Here is a 5,324-nt window from a genome sequence, read left to right as displayed (position 1 = left end):
ATATTTGAGACTTTTGTGATCCGAAAATACATGGCACTTTTCGCCAAACAGGTAATGTCGCCATATTTTCAAAGCGAATACGATGGCGGCTAGTTCGAGATCATGGGTTGGATAATTTCTCTCGTGTGGCTTCAATTGTCTCGACGCATAGGCCACAACTCGGCCTTCTTGCATCAATACGCAACCCAACCCGAGTAGGGATGCGTCACTATAAATGACAAACTCTTTGCCTGATTCGGGTTGCACTAAAATTGGAGCTTCAGTCAAATGAGTTTTCAGTTGATCGAAGCCTTTCTGACATTTCTCCGTCCATTCGAACTTAGCATCCTTTTGAAGTAGCTTCGTCATTGGTGTGGCTATCATCGAGAAACCTTTGACAAATCGTCGGTAATAACCGGCGAGTCCCAAAAAGCTCTGAACCTCAGTAATATTTCTCGGAGGTTTCCAGTTAAGTATAGCTGAGATTTTGTTCGGGTCAACTCGAATACCCGATGCGGATACCACATGACCCAAGAAGCTAACCTCTCTTAACCAGAACTCACACTTACTGAACTTAGCATATAACTTCTTATCCCGCAAAACTTGCAACACTAATCTCAAGTGTTCAGCATGTTCAATCTCATCTCTTGAATAGACCAAGATGTCATCAATGAACACAACTACGAACCGATCCAAATATGGTCTGAAGATCCGATTCATCAAATCCATAAATACCGCAGGGGCATTAGTGAGCCCAAACGGCATCACTAAGAACTCGTAGTGACCGTACCTCGTTCTGAAAGTAGTTTTGGGTATGTCCGAATCTCGAATTCGCAACTGATAATAGCCCGATCTCAAATCTATTTTTGAGAACACTGTGGCTCCCTTCAGTTGGTCGAACAAATCATCGATGCACGGCAACGGATATTTGTTCTTTATCGTCACTTTATTCAGTTGACGATAGTCAATGCACAACCTCATGGTTCCGTCCTTCTTTTTCACAAACAATACTGGTGCACCCCAAGGTGAGAAACTTGGTCGAGCAAAACCTCTATCCGTCAATTCTTGCAACTGAGCTTTTAACTCTTTTAACTCGGTTGGTGCCATATGATACGGAGCTATCAAAATCGGCGTAGTCCCAGGTACAAGCTCAATACAAAACTCTACCTCCCGAACAGGTGGTAAACCCGGTAATTCTTCAGGAAAAACATCCGGGTATTCACAAACCACCCGCACAGATTCGGGTTTCTTTTCTAATTCTTTATCATCAAGTACATACGCAAGGTATGCTTCGCACCCTTTTCTTACATATTTCTTTCGAAATTCCGTCTGAAAGAAGTCCCAAGTTACTTATTCGTTTGGGACGATGGAAATCAGGGTCCTCCACCAATAGTAGGCTGAGTCCCGCAACAAGGATATAGCACACTTTAGACATTCATCGGGTGTGCATGACAGTTCATCAAACACCCGAATGGTGTTATCAAGCCAGAACTCGGCCCTTTCAGCATCATCAGTAACTATGGCCCTGAACTCCTCAGCCCCGCGCTTCCTAATCAAGTCTACAAGTGGCTTACTCAGCCTCACAAGATCAGTAACTGATGGCATTACTGGCTCCGGGGGTGGATTATTCAAATTCGGGAATTGTTGGACAGCCGAATTGGTTCGGGCATACTGCGCGACCCACTCATTCATCATGGTAAAGAAGGCTTGTTTAGCCCCCTCACCTTGATTATTCGCAGATGACTGAGGTTCAACAGGCGGTGTCCCTTGTGCAGGAGCAGCCGCTACACTTTCAATGTCATCCGCCAAGGTTCTCTCTACACCGGGATCCATTTACTAATCAAAACATAAATTTTAACCGTCAGAAGTCATCACACAGTTAAACATTAACATTCGGCATGTATAGCTAGACTCATACGTGCTATGTTAGTCCTAGAACCGACTAAACCATAGCTCTGATACCAATCAAATGTAACACCCCGAACCCGAGACCGACACCGGAGTCGAACACGAGGTGTTAGCAGACTTTAAACCCTTTATAAAAATATTTCTCAGACACTGCCAATCTGTGTACTAGTCGCTTTAAAAATCATATCTTGAGTTTCACAACTCGAAAATCAGTTTCGTGATTTTTCCCTGAAACTAGACTCATATGCCCATCTACATATTTTTTTCCAGAATTTTTGGTCGGGCCAATTAGTACAGTTTATTAGTCAAAGTCTCCCATGTTACAGGGATCGACTACACTGACCTTTGCGCATTACGACCTGGATATCTCCCTGCACAGAGCTTCAATACTGATGCCGTTTGTTTCTATAGAAACTAGACTCAGAGAGGAATCTATCCATATATGTTATGACTCCTAATTGTCTCTGGTTAATTTATAATGAATTTCCAAAATCGGAACAGGGAATCCAGAAACCGTTCTGGCCCTGTCTTACGAGAACCCGAATATCTCTTAACATACTGTCCATATGATCTTTTCGTTGCTTCTCTATGAAAATAGACTCATCGAGCTTCGAATACATAATTTATTCATTAATTAATTCCACTCCTACTCTTTTTAGTGATTTTTCAATCTCACGTCACTGCTGCTGCCAGCATCTGTTACGAAAGCAACTATGCCCATTTCGTGATTTCTCCTTGATCTAACTAGTAATTCGTCATACATATCACAAATTATGATCATGACTAGACATGCCAAAGGCTAATCATTGTCAAACATCCCCCTACTACACTATTGCCATATCATGAATTTTAACACCAAAATAATCAACCATGACATATGGCATAAAAAGGTCGAATTATCAAGATTTACGACCTAACGTTATGAAACCAAACCCAACCGAACATTTATGCCATTTTCGCATGGCTAAAAGTTTACATACCAAAGTTCAAACACAACATAATAGCCTATACATGCCGAAATGTTCTCCTAAGCCGACTAAGAAGAAAGTACCAAAACTTGCTAGCCGGTGTGATGACTTCGACGACGGCACGATCACGCAAAAAGAGACGAGTCCAAGAACCCTAGAATAGGTGACAAGCAAACACCGAATGAGTATATAACTCAGTAAGCCATAAGCATTCCACAACCATCCATTAATAAAATTATCACAACAGGAAACAATGAAATGAGGTTAAGTACTCCATCCATACCAAACTATACCATAGTTCCTTAAACCCTATGGTTCAATCTCATACCAAGTCCTACATTGGCCTTTCATACATCATTTTATTTTCGTTATAATCATACAATTAAACGAACTTTCACCTATTCCACAATGAACCTTATGTACGTGACTTCAACTATAATCGTCACATAGGTTCAAAACTTACCAAGCTCAACTCCAAATATAACATAGTGCCTATTAGCCATGAACTCAAGGTACTTACCTTTTCCGCTGTCCAAAATTGACTCGGTAAAGTCGCACCCTTCATGTAAATAATTTATAGAAAATATATATTGGGTTCGCACACATAGTGCTTAATAATCAACCACGCACACTTAGTGCCATGCACTTTAAACTCACACACTTAGTGCCATGCATTTCAAGTTCGCACACTTACCTTTTCCGCTGTTCAAAATCGACTCGGTAAGGTCGCACCCTTAATGTAAATAATTTATAGAAAATATATATTGGGTTCGCACACATAGTGCTTAATAATCAACCACGCACACTTAGTGCCATGTACTTTAAACTCACACACTTAGTGCCATGCATTTCAAGTTCGCACACTTACCTTTTCCGCTGTCCAAAATCGACTCGGTAAGGTCGCACCCTTAATGTAAATAATTTATAGAAAATATATATTGGGTTCGCACACATAGTGCTTAGTAATCAACCACGCACACTTAGTGCCATGTACTTTAAACTCGCACACTTAGTGCTGTACAATTTAAACCCGCACACTTAGTGCCAATCTCATGACCGTGAACACTTATTGCCCGCACACTTAGTGCCGAAAACCAGCCACTCAATAGGCTTCACTTCCTTTTTACATTCGACAAATTTCATCTCTACTTACATATACATTTGTATACATTTCATCTCATTAAACACAATGGTATAGGTATTATGATCCTTTAAATCAATACCAAAGATATGCTTAATGACTTACTTGTGTTGGGTAAGATGGTTCCAACTCGGCTACTCGATGATCTTTTCTTTGCCTTTGCTCGATTCTCCTCCTTTAACTCCTTGAGCTTAATCAATAAATCAACTAGTTTAACCGCCTTGCTAAATATTTACAATCCAATTACACATGCATATGTATGTTAGTATATTCGGCAATCACCCTTACTAATCACCCACTTGATCAATTATGGAGAATCAAAGTTAATATCACAATGTGTACCCTATATGGCCCATTATACATAATCAAATTTAACATCATCTATATATTTACTCATATGGCCGAATATACCTAATCATACATACACCTAACCAAAAATAATTTCTAAAATCTTTATATCATTTATACACTAGTAAAGCATCCTCTCCCTTTCCATCAATTTAGCACATGCATTACTCATTAACCTACAAAAATTATATTCGGCCTTAGCACACAACTTGCTAGCCGATTCTTCCCCATCTAGCAACCAATGCACATATGTGCTCACTCAAAAATGCTAAAAAGAAAGAGATTCAAGAATCATCAATCCACCATCACATGCATCATTAACAAGCTTCATATTTAGCATGCAATGGCATTAACACAAACTCCACCTAGGCCGAATCTTAACTCATCTTCATGCCTCATCACCACAACATCAAACATCAAAATACCAACCAAGAATGTAACATGCATGGCCGAATATCATCTCCATCATTTAACAAAGTTTGAACCATGGCTAGGCAGATTTCAAACTTACAACTTAAAATATACATGAATCTCAAAGAATAATATCAAACATACCTCAATCTAGTTACATGCATGGCCAAACTTCCTCCTAATTCTCTTCCAAACCAAACATGAAGCAAGAACTCCTTCCTCCTCCCTTAGAATTTTCGGTCAAAAGAGGATGAAAAAGGATGAACAAGTTTTTCTTTTCCTTTCTTTAGCTCACGGCAAAGGGGGGGAAAACAACCACTCATTTTTTTGTTTTTCCTTTCTTTATTACCCATATTCCTTATTTTATTTTTTTCCTACATACCTCACTAGGCCAACATGTTCCCAACATGTTTCCACCCATAGCATGGCCAACCACTAGCTCAAATTTTGGGTAATTTGACATGCAAACCCATCATTTTCACAACATGCATTAATAGACCATTTTAAATCAGCCTATCATATTTTCACCTTGTCTCATATCGATCCCTATTTAATAATTTCTCATGCAA

This window comes from Gossypium hirsutum, chromosome A12 (assembly GCF_007990345.1).
Source record: "Gossypium hirsutum isolate 1008001.06 chromosome A12, Gossypium_hirsutum_v2.1, whole genome shotgun sequence".
Taxonomy (NCBI): domain Eukaryota; kingdom Viridiplantae; phylum Streptophyta; class Magnoliopsida; order Malvales; family Malvaceae; genus Gossypium; species Gossypium hirsutum.
The sequence above is the reverse complement of the archived record's forward strand: the minus strand, read 5'-3'. Positions refer to the sequence as shown.